Source organism: Phoenix dactylifera, chromosome 16 (assembly GCF_009389715.1).
Source record: "Phoenix dactylifera cultivar Barhee BC4 chromosome 16, palm_55x_up_171113_PBpolish2nd_filt_p, whole genome shotgun sequence".
In the NCBI taxonomy this organism is placed as follows: domain Eukaryota; kingdom Viridiplantae; phylum Streptophyta; class Magnoliopsida; order Arecales; family Arecaceae; genus Phoenix; species Phoenix dactylifera.
This window is the reverse complement of record NC_052407.1, coordinates 7,395,998-7,408,386: the sequence shown is the minus strand read 5'-3', so window position 1 is coordinate 7,408,386 and position 12,389 is coordinate 7,395,998.

Below are 12,389 nucleotides of genomic sequence, written 5' to 3'. Positions count from 1 at the left end.
ATAGGATACTTCAGGTTTAGTCATTCTATAATGACTAAGGAAGGTCAGGTAGGACTTAGGAAGTGAATTCAAAATGGCATCCTTGCCCAATTGCTCATGCAAAGGAAAGCCAAGTTTACTTAGGCGATCAATTTGTTCGACCATGTACAATACATGATCGGTGACCGATGCCCCTTCCCTCATGCGGGCATTGAATATAGCGCAGGAGGTCTTATGTCGTTCAACATCATCAGGTGTACCGAAAGACTCCTTCAACATTTGAAGGATTTCCACTGGCTGCGCTTCCTCGAATTTACGACTAAACTCGTCATTCATCGAGGCCCTCATGATGCAACGCACTGTAGTGCGATCGTTGAGCCACTTCTGATAAGCGTCTCTGATTGCACGTGGTGCATTGGCTGCAGGTTCCTCAGGTGCAGGATCCGATATCACATACAGGATCCGCTCATGCTCCAATACTATTTTCATCTTTCGATACCAGCTATCGAAGTTAGGTCCATTAAGCTTATCATTGTCTAATAGTGTTCGGAGGGACAATGAGTTAGCCATATCTGAAAAATAAAGGAAAAACCCAACTAATCAGTATATGATTTATTTAATCCTAAAGACTTGGACTTTAGTCTAAAGTTTTCTCCCACTATTTTAATCGAATTAATAGCCTCTACCTTTAATTCGAGGAATTACTTTAATTCCTTAGCGGGTACTAGAATCCACATGGACTGTATACAGGCCCGAGGAAAGCTCGGCCAACCCATATGCATCTAAGGGTAGGTACATTACCAATTATTTCTCTAAATAATTTCTAGTATTTTATTTTGCCCCAGGTGGTAATCAGTAGGCGGAGGCCTCCACTGAAAATCCTGGTCAGATCCAACCATTAATGAACTAACTCGATGACACTACCTAATGTATGATCAGGCCCGAGGAAAGCTCGGCCAACCTAATCACAATCAGATAGCTCAAAGAGCTATCATATAATGAAGGATAATTCCAATATTCAGATGAACACCAGACGGAAGCGTCCTGCATGTCCAACTGGAATACTGGACCAATTATCATCCATTTTAATGGGAGGCTATGACCTAGTTATCTATATAACTATATCATTTTAAGGACCTAATAATTTAGAGGATTTTAGAGAGACTGATAATTCTATATCCTCCCACTGACTGCACTGAGTCATATAGAGGACATAGAATTTCATTGGTCTATGGACATCTAAATCAGTCATACTGATTTCCTTATTGACATGGGTGAGTACCAAGTCTCAAGATATCTAAATCAAAGCTTGAACGACCACTTTGGCCAGGTAAGAGAGATCACGGGAGGGTTCCGCCATTAACCGTCTTTCCTAGACACCAACAGAGTTGGCCAGGAAAGAGGTAGCCCCAATTAATAACCGTAGATCCAACTTGCCTTAGACACCAAATGGTATGTCAAGTTGATTTAGATAGTCATTAAGAACTCAGGCTCGACCACTGAGCCACAATCAGATCCAATTGAAGTGTTTGGACATGATCAACAAAACTATTGAGTTTGATCAAATTAGAAAAATGAATTTAGTCTAATACAACTATTGATTCCAATTCAATTCTAACATTAGGTCTAACCTAATCAACTAATCTGATTGTGCTAACCCATGCCCCAAAACCCATGTTCAAATTTAAATTTTAATTCGAATTTCAAATTTTGAATTTTAAATCTTTATTTGAAATTCAAATTTTAAATTTTAAATTCAACATTTAATTCTTTATTAAATGTATTATGATCATGGATTCAAGGTGTCAATTTATTCCAAATATAAACAATTTATATATAAACTTTATGGTCATAATAAATTTAAAACTGAAATTTCATAAACATCAATTATGCATAATTTCACAAAAATAAACTATTTATTTTATGATACAAATTAATCTCAATTTTGTGCTAGGACAACCTTTTCACTATAAGGGGTTAACCTTATAGCAGGACAACCTTATAATTCAGCACAAGATTGATATTTTATCAATAAATCTAGATCTAATCTAAATTTAAAAATTAAATCATGCACAATTCTAGATATTATAGGCCAATTCCATCGGCCAACCTGGCTCTGATACCAGTTGAAGGGAAAATATCCCGCAAAATCCGATAAAATCGGATGCCAGGTCAGAAAATCAGTTTTAAAATTTTATCTATTTATTTATAACAGGTATAAATAAATAACATAACTATATTATGTTTACCATACCTCGATCCCGCAGCGGAAGATGGTCAAGGTACTCAGGAACAGAATCTGATACAGGGCCAAGTGCTGGATCAGATACTGGATCAGATGCTAGATCTGGTACTGGATCGGAAACTGGATCTGGAACTGGATCTGGTGCCGGATCTGGTACTGATGGATCTGGTGCAATGCAAGGCCCGGATGTACGGACCCTCTACTTCACACGCACGCCAAGAAATGCAGGAAGGTAGGATGATGTCTGTATAGTGCAAAAACCCTTTTGCAAATAAGCCCCTGGAAGAAAAGAATTTCAAAAAATTCTTTCTTCCCCTTTTTTTTTTTTTCCTCTTTCTTCCCGTTTCCTTTTCCTCTTTCTTCCCGTTTCCTTTTCCTCTCTTTTCAAGCTACTCAAAAGATCACGAATCTCCCCTCTCCCCGGATCAAATCTCTAGCCAAGAATGAAGAGAACCCCAGCCTATTTATAGGCAAAGAAAAGGCTGAACCAGGGAAGAGAAAACGGCAAAAGGGAAGAGTGAACGCCAAACGTTTCACGATTTTATTGAATTTTTTGAACCGTTTGATTTCAATTAAATCAGTCCTATGTTAAAGAGGTTTCAAAACCGAAGAGACACGTCTCTTCGGATCTTCAAATGGTAGCCGAAAGAGGAAAGATCAAGCGCCCTATGATGTGTTCGGAAGAAGAAGGAAAAAACGGTCCACGGGAGATGATATGCAGAGAAATCGGTCCATGGACCGAGGAAGAAACCAGAACAACCCGTGTCATTAAATTTGAGGGGCAAAAACGTAAATTTTCAGACTTGACTTAAATGGGTTAATTCAAATGGGCTGAATCAAATGGGTTTGGGTCCATCATTGGTTCTAAACCAAATTGAAGACCAATTTGAAAGATTTTGGATCCGGAAAAATTCCACATGAATCTGATTCATGTGAACTCCAATTAGTTCAATTTTCGGATCAATCCAAGTCACACTTGGACTAGAATAAATATGGAATAAATTCTAATAAAATCATCATGAAACCCAATTACATTCATTTGAATCCAATTCAAAAACAAACTCAACAAATGAGTCCGAATCAATTTCAATTACATTAATTGAAACTTGATTAAGCCAGAATACAGACATAATTAAATACACATCCATGAAATTCAGTATGTACCTCATGTTCAGTGCTAGCTGAACATAGACAAAATCAAATCTCAAATGATCCACAATTTAATTCTCAATTAAATTGGATCAAGTCCTTCCTACTTAACTTGACTTATGTGCGTGACTCCGATAGGTTCGAACACTAAGCCGGTAGTACATGGACTACTCCATACACTAATCGAGGTGACCATCTAGCAATGATACCCGACGTCCGGATAGGTCGAATATGCAAAGCAACATTTAAGAACCTAGACGTATGGTTGTTGCATAATTCATCCCTATGACCTTCGATGCTCAAGATGACCTCAGAGAGGACTGTCGACCTCTGGGTCCGGTCATCCATAGTGTATTTCAAATAATCAAATCAAGTGACCTATCACTTGGTTTACCCTGGCCAAGGTTTTACTGAATTGAAATACAGTGAGACATCAACTCCTAAAATCTGGAGCAGTCAATCCCATCTTGACTCATACACAGACTTCGCGAGTACTTGACTGCACCCAGCATCCTTCCGATCCCTGAATTAGAAATTCAGGTCATCCAGTGCCTAAGTACAGTGAGTTGCTTGCAAGTCACCGTGACAGTCTCAGGTCTAAGGGGTACTTATGCCCATACGTTTTACGAGCTAACTCCCGACAGTGGAGTGCTACGCAGGTGAGTCACTATTCAGTGACGATGTACTCCTACATCTCACCTGTATGCCATACAGTGTCTCCACACTCCTTGGTTTAAGAGGACAACCAACTAAATGGCACACAACGACCTATACTTGACATAGCTATCGTCCAATTGACAGCTCGTCATTTGGTCGCGAACTGCTTTAAGGACTAAATGATAAAACCTCTTTTATCCACTAAATTAGTCCTAAGGACTTCATCACAATACACAGGAGTTCAATTTGAAGATGCAACACTTGTGATAAATAGAAAATTGTCAGAATAAACTTTTATTCATTTTAATAAAACATATACATAATTCAATTTCTTACAATTAAAAAATTGGCTTTGGGACACAATTCCCAACACTCGTAACACCCAATCCCCTCGTTTTCCCTTTCCTTACCTTTGTCCTTGCGGTAGAAATTTGAGGGGCCTCTCCTTTGATGATAGGACTTCTTGTGGTTGATGAATCTCTTGAACTTGCACACAAGAAGAGCCTCACCATCATCTTCCTCATCCTCTTCTTCGTCACTGCTGCTACTGCAAGATAAGTCCTTGTTAGATGAAGTAGATTTTAGAGCTATTACCTTTTTCTTATGGGAGGACTCTTCCTCGTTGTGTTGCTTCATGGTTAGCTCGTGCGTCATTAGGGATCCAAGAAGCTCCTCTAGTGGTAACTTGTTCAAGTCCTTGGCTTCTTGGATTGCCGTCACTTTAGCTTCCCACGACCTAGGTAGACACCGAAGGATTTTTCTGACAAGATCACTGTTAGTATAGCTCTTGCCAAGGCTTTTTAGGCCATTGACAATGTCTGTAAACCTAGTGAACATGCTAGTGATTGTCTCATTAGAATCCATTCTAAATAGTTCATACTTATGAACCAGTATATTTATTTTGGATTCTTTAACTTGATTTGTGCCCTCATGGGTCACTTCAAGTCTATCCCAAATCTCTTTTGCAGAGTTGCAAGTAGAGACCCTATTGAATTCATTTCTATCTAAGGCACAATAAAACACATTCATAGCTTTAGAGTTTAGTTGTGCCTTCCTCATGTCATGTTCATCCCAATCCATTTTTAGTTTGGGTACCTTGACACCATCTACATATATGGATGGGATGTATGGCCCATTTACTACAATAGTCCACATCTCATAGTCTTGGGCTTGGATGAATATTCTCATCCTAGCCTTCCAATATGAGTAGTCAGACCCATTAAAGAATGAGGGTCTTTGGGTGGACTGACCCTCAATGTGGGAAGATCCAAATGGGGTTGTCATTTCGATCTTTTACTCTTGGGTGGAAGAGTTTAGGCTCTGATACCACTTGTTGCCCAGATAGACAACCCAAGAGGGGGGGTGAATTGGGTTTTAAAATAATTTAGATAATTTAAAACGTTATGGATGATTAATTAAAAACTATTGCAAGTTATTTAATTAATTACTATGTGCTGTGAGTAATATGAAATGAGAAGAAGGAGAGACAATCAATCACAAACACAAGTTTTGTAGTGGTTCGGAGCTAACCCTTGCTCCTACGTCCACTCCCCAAGTCTCACTTGGGAATTCACTATAATCCCCTTGGATTACAGCCGGTTGTTTTCCAAGCCCACAACCAAACTTGTTGTTTTACGAGCTCACAACGAACTCGGTCGGTTTTCCCAGGCTCACCGACTAGAACCACCCCCGATTGTTTTTCCGGGATCACAATCGAACCCTTACACACGTTGGTTTTAACTTGGCTCACCAACCAACCTCAATCCCCTTGATTCAATCCCCGATTGAACCAAGTAAATACAAGTTGTAGAAAGAAAACAGAAAATGAGCTTCTCAAAAAGCAGATGAAAACAATATGAACAATAAATGAAGTTAAGAAGCCTCAAACGCTTTTAGATTGGAGATGAGGAATGGCTTCTTAAACTTCTGGTCTCCTCTTGAAAGAGTAGTCGACTTGAATGCAGGAGAAGGAGGCTATAATTACTGGGAAGATGTAGTTGGAAGCAGTAAATGCAGATCTTCCTCTTTTTCGTTGAAGAGCACGTTGCAGAGCTTGAATGCTTGATTAGTTGGAGTGAAATAGTTGTTCTCTCTCTTGCTACAGTCCTCTGTGGCTATTTAAGCCAACCCCCACGAAAACTAGCCGTTAGAGTGCTTTTTCAGCCCGTTCTGAACACTCTGCGCAGCCTGACAATATGACCGTTGGTGGGTTGGAGTCGACTCGCGCGATCAGGAGTCGACTCGGCTGTAGCGGGAGTCGACTCAAGCTTTTCCGGAGTTGACTCGGCAACTGTTCCAAATTTGAATTAAAGTTGCCTTCACGACTGGGGGTCGACTCGTCTTGACCTGGAGTCGACTCGTCAACTTCTGGAGCTGACTTGGCAATTTTGGAGTCGGCTCATCCACTGAAGTCCGTGGATCCAATTTTGAATTTTGTCCACTCGAGTCGACTCGACTGTCCTGGGAGTCGACTCGAATCTCAGAGCCCGAACTCCCGATCCTCTGTCTTTTGGCTCGTCCAGTCTTGGAGTCGACTCGAACTTCCTTGGAGTCGACTCGGCTCTCAGTTTCCGAAAGATGGTCTTCTGCCTTTAGACGTGAAGCTGTCTTGGAGTCGACTCGAGCTGTCTGGGAGTCGACTCGAATCTCAGAGGCAGTAACTTGGTTTTCTGTCTGTCTTGGGGTCGCGGTGTCTTGGAGTCGACTCGCATATTGCGGGAGTCGACTCGAATCTCAGAGTCCATAAAATGGTCTCTGACTTTCTTTGTGTACCGCTGAGAGTCGACTCTTGCTTTCTTTGGAGTCGACCTGTCAACCATTGGAGTCGACTCGCGTTCCACTGGAGTCGACTCGAATCTCAGACCCGAAAACTGCTCTCTGACTTTTCTGGCTGTGACTGCTTGGAGTCGACTCTTACTTCCCTGGAGTCGACTTGGTGAACATTGGAGTCGACTCGCGCACTTCAGGAGTCGACTCGTTGACAGGTTCTGAGTTGATCCTTTCTGTTCTTCTGTCTGTTCTCAGTCGGAGTCGACTCGTACTCATCTGGAGTCGACTCGAGCTCGTGCCAGTGAACTTGATACGCTTGGAGTCGACTCGTGATACTCGGGAGTCGACTCGAGTCTCAGACATTGGTTCAAACAGACTCCTTAACTTATCCAACAATTATGAACCAAGTCTTGGGACACTTAGACAGGATTTTCACTGAAACACTCAATTGAATTCATTAGTAATTAAAAGATATACTCAAATGCTTTGAGCTCATCAAAATCAAATGGGGTTTTAATCAATCACTCCACATAGTCGATTGCAACAATCAAGAATTTCCGCTGGGCGGAAGCGACGGGGAACGGTCCGAGGATATCCATTCCCCACTGTGAGAAGGGCCAGGATGCGGTGATTGGTGCCAAGGGGACAGAAGGGACTCTCTGGATGTTGGCGTGGCGCTGGCAGGCGTCGCATTTCCGTACGTGATCCTTTGAGTCCTCCAACAAGGTAGGCCAATAATAGCCTTGCCTCATGATCTTGTGCGCCAAGGACCTAGCCCCCGAGTGCGATCCGCAGACGCCCTCGTGGACTTCGCCGAGGACGTAGGCCGCCTCCAAGGGGCGGAGGCACCTTAAGAGGGGGGCGGTGAACGAGGTCCGATACAGCCTCCCTTCATAGAGTACGTAGTGGGCGGACTTCCTGACAAGTCGCCGAGCTTGATCTTCGTCTTCAGGGAGGATCCCTTCGGCGAGGTAGGCGACGAGCGGGTCCATCCAAGATGGCTCCAGGTCAATCGCCATCACCGCCCCAGCCTCGCCGATGCTCGGGGCATCCAGGGTCTCCAGGTAGATTGCCCTCGACAGGTTGCGCGCCTCTGCGCCCACCAAGCGGGACAACCTGTCGGCCCTGGCATTTTCGCTTCTGGGGACCTGCTGGAGGTCGACGCTGCCGAGGTCGGGAATGAGTGCTTGCACCTTCCGGACGTAGTTCTGCATGGTCGGGCTTCGGGCCTCGAACTCCCCACGGACCTGCCCGACCACCAGCTGGGAGTCGGTGAAGACCTTCAAATGCCGGATGCCAAGCTCCCCGGTGAGTTTGAGTCCCGCGACTAGGGCCTCGTACTCCGCCTCGTTGTTGGTCACTGGAAATCCAAACCTCAAGGCATACTCGGCTATCACTCCATCAGGACTGGTAAGGACCAGCCCGGCCCCTCCACTCTCGGGGTTCGACGACCCATCGATGTGAAGCGTCCAGGTCGGGAGGTCGAGGCTGGGCGTTTCCGGCGGTCTAGGTTCCGCCACCTGCACTGTGCACTCAGCGAGGAAGTCCGCGAGCACCTGGGCCTTGATGGCAGGCCGAGGCTGGTAGCGGATGTCGAACTCACCGAGTTCTATTGCCCACTTCACCAGTCGTCCCGCATTCTCGGGGTTGCTGAGGATCTGTCGTAGTGGTTGATCAGTTAAGAGGGTGACAGAATGGGCCTGGAAATATGGGCGGAGCCTCCTGGTCGCGGTCAGCAGCGCGAAGGCGATCTTTTCAGCCTTCGTATACCGCGCCTTGGCATCCCGTAGGACCCGGCTGATGTAGTACACGGGCTTCTGGAGCTTTGCCTCTTCCCGAACCAGCACCGCACTGACCGCGGTTGGGGAGACCGCCAGATAGAGGTAGAGCATCTCCCCTTCTTGCGGCTTGGACAGCAGGGGAGGAGACGCCAAGTATTCCTTGAGCTGGTCGAATGCTGCTTGACATTCGGCCGTCCAGAGGAAGTCTTTCGGGCATTTTAACACCTTGAAGAATGGTTGGCAGCGTTCGGCCGATTTTGCCACAAATCGTCCGAGCGCGGCGACCCTTCCAGCGAGCTCCTGAACCTCCTTCACTTTGGTCGGAGGGGACATACCTTGGATGGCCTTGATTTTGTCCGGGTTGGCTTCGATACCCCGCTGGTTGACAATGAAACCGAGGAACCTCCCGGCCGAAGCGCCAAAGGCGCACTTCGCTGGGTTCAGCTTCATGCGAAACTTCCGCAAGGTGGTGAAAGTCTCCTCCAGATCCACGATGTACTGGTCTGCCTGGCGGCTCTTCACCAGCATATCGTCCACGTACACCTCCATATTCCGGCCGATTTGCTCTTTGAAGATTTTGTTGACGAGGCGCTGGTAAGTGGCGCCAGCATTCTTCAGACCGAAGGGCATTACCTTGTAGCAGTACAGCCCCCGGTCTGTAATAAAGGCAGTTTTCTCCTTGTCCTGTGGGGCCATCATTATCTGGTTGTAACCGGAGAAGGTGTCCATGAAAGACAGCAGCTGATGTCCGAAAGTCGCGTCGACCAGTTGGTCTATCCGCGGAAGCGGAAAGCTATCCTTGGGGCACGCCTTGTTCAGGTCGGTATAGTCGACGCACATCCTCCACTTCCCGCTCGCCTTCCGGACAAGTACGACATTTGCCAGCCACTCGGGGTAACTCACCTCCCTTATGAATCCTGCCTCCAAGAGTTTGTCTACCTCCTGGTCGATCACCCGGATCCAATCCGGGGCACAGTGTCTTTTCTTCTGCTTCACTGGCCGGTGGGTCGGGTCGACGTTGAGGGCGTGAGAGATGACCTCCGGGTCGATCCCAGGTACATCGGCCGCCGACCAGGCAAATACATCGGCATTGGCTCGGAGGAATTCCACCAACCGGGCCCGAGCTCCCGGGTCGAGATTGGCGCCGACCCGGACCGCCCGGTCCCGGCGGCCTTCCTCGAGGGGAACTTCGACCACACCCTCGGCCGGCTCCCCCTGCCGCAAGGCCACCTCGTCTCTGGCATCAAGGGACTCGATGCTTAGGGCTTCTGCGGGCTTCTTCCCTTTGAGGGTCGCTAAGAAACATTGTCGTGCGGTCGGTTGGTCACCTCGGACCTCCCCGATCCCGACCGTCGTGGGGAACCGCATGAGCAAGTGGTACGTGGAGACCACCGCACGAAGGGCGTTCAGCCCGGGTCGTCCGAGGATAGCGTTGTAAGCCGAGGAAACACGGACGACCAAGAACCCGAGTCGCACCGTGGCTTCTGCGGGTGCGACGCCCGCAGTCACAGGCAGCTCAACGACACCTTCCACCGGGACAGCGTCACCGGTGAATCCTACGAGGGGGGTGGACATTTTGTGCAACAATTGTCTGGACAAGCCCAGCTTTTGGAAGGCCTCGTAAAACAAGATATCAGCTGAGCTTCCACTATCCACAAGAACACGCCTTACATCATAGTTTGCCATGGTGAGGGAGATTACCATGGCGTCATCGTGGGGGGTCTGAACCCCCTTTACATCCTCATCACAAAAAGTGATTACGTTGCCGACCCTCTGCCTCTTTGCGACGGCCGCCCCCGACGCCTCCGTCGAGCCCCCTGCGTTCCTCACGGGTCGGGGGCAGCCCCAGTGATAGTGTGGATCACGCCCGCAACGGGTCGATTCTGCTCCCGAGGCCCCGGAGGAGCCGGGTCGGCCGGACGCGGGTCTGCGGGGGGACGTCGGTCGCTCACATATCGACCGAGACGCCCCCGGCGGATGAGAGCCTCGATCTCATCCCGAAGCTGGAAGCAGTCTTCCGTGTCGTGGCCGTGGTCTCGGTGGTACTCACAGTACGCCCGGGAGGGCCTCTTCCCAGGGATCTTCCGCATCTGTCTCGGGGCCGGGAGGTCCTCCCGCCCCTTGATCTCCATAAGGATCTTGGCCCGGGGAGTCAGGAGAGGGGTGTACCGGTTGAAACGTCGGGGCGGAGAACGAGGGCGTGGGGCGCCGTGGTTCTTCGCCGGCGACGGGCTACTGCGCCGACGCTGGGGCGTCGGGCTCCTCCTCTGGCGTGCCTCTTTCCGCCTTTTCTTCCCAAGCTTTGGAGGGATCTCGGCGGCCTCCTTGCTCCGGTGGGCGGCCGCCTCCTCAGCGTCCGCATACTGGTTCGCCCGGGACAACAGCTCTGGGAAGCTCCGCGGCAGGCGTTTGTCCAGGGAGAAGGTGAGTCTGCCCTTCCGGAAGCCACGCTTCAGGGCTGAAAGAGCTACCTCCTGACTCAGGCTCCGGACCTCCAGCGTAGCCCTGTTGAAGCGGGTAAGATAATCCCGCAGGCTTTCTCCCTCGTTTTGCCGGACATCAAAGAAGGAGTCGGAGACCAGTTGCCGCCGGCTACTGACGGCGAAATGAGTGACGAAGAGGCGAGTGAACTGGTCGAAGGACCGGATTGAGTCAGCCTCCAGCCCGGCGAACCATGCCCTCGCCGGGCCACGGAGGGTTGCCGGGAAAGCCTTGCAGAGAAGGGGATCTGATGCTCCGTGGAGGAGCATAAGGGTCCTGAAACTCTCGACGTGATCCCGCGGGTCCGCCGCCCCGTCATAGGGCTCGATCGCCGGCATTTTGAACCCCGGCGGATTCGGGGTCCGCAGGATCCTCGAGGCAAGCGCCGGCTGGGAGGAGATCTCTAAGTCGGCGAAGGGATCTTTGGAATGGCCCTTCAGGACCTGGAGTTGTCGGTGGAGATCCTCCACCCGCCGGTCCAGGGAGCGCGACCGGTGGGTGGGAGACAAGGAGCGGCGAGAGGGGGACCGACTGGAGCGCGGGTTCCTCGAGGATTGGGGGGTCTGGGAACGCGCCCGGGCCCGCCTCTCGGACCCCGCGCGGCTCCGGTGGGAGGGTCCCGGCAGAATGGAGCGTGCTCGAGAATCCTCCTCACACCGGCGCTCATCCCCATGGGAGAGGAAGGAGCGCGGGTTGAGGAGGACAGGCGAATGCTCAGGCCGCGGCGGCTCCTGAGCCCGCTGCGGCACCCGAGAAATCGCACCCTGCAGATTCTGCACCGCCTCCGTGAGGGTGCGAACCTGCTGGGTTAGTTGGTCGAACTGGGCGGCTTCGACCGTCTGAACGGGCGGTGGGGAGGTGGAGTGTTACTGAGAGTGTGTTGGAGATGCAGCGGCCTTCCGGCCAGAGGCGTGAGAGGCCCCGCGACCGGAAGCATTGGAAGCTCCACGACCACCTCGCCGTGCCATTACGATCGCTCTGAGATCCGGGCCCTCCTTCTAGCGCCAACTGTTGCTGGGGGTTCAAACCGAGAACGATTGGCACAGCGGTGTGAACGGGGTTCCCTTGGAATTGCTTCGGTTGCGCTCCACCTTCCGCCGAAAACCTGCAAGCAAGCCTCGCACCACCACCGGGGTAGTGGGGGCCCTCCGACGATCAAGTTAGGGAAGATCGAAGGAGAAGGAGAGGTAGCAGGTAAGATGATACTCTGAAAAATCTTGCTTACCCTCCCCCTTCCCCCCCAGCCGCATATATACCAGGCTGGGGGGTTCTTTTGGGGATTGGTCATCGTGTGGCGCGATGGGGTTGCCACTGACATGGCCGTTACA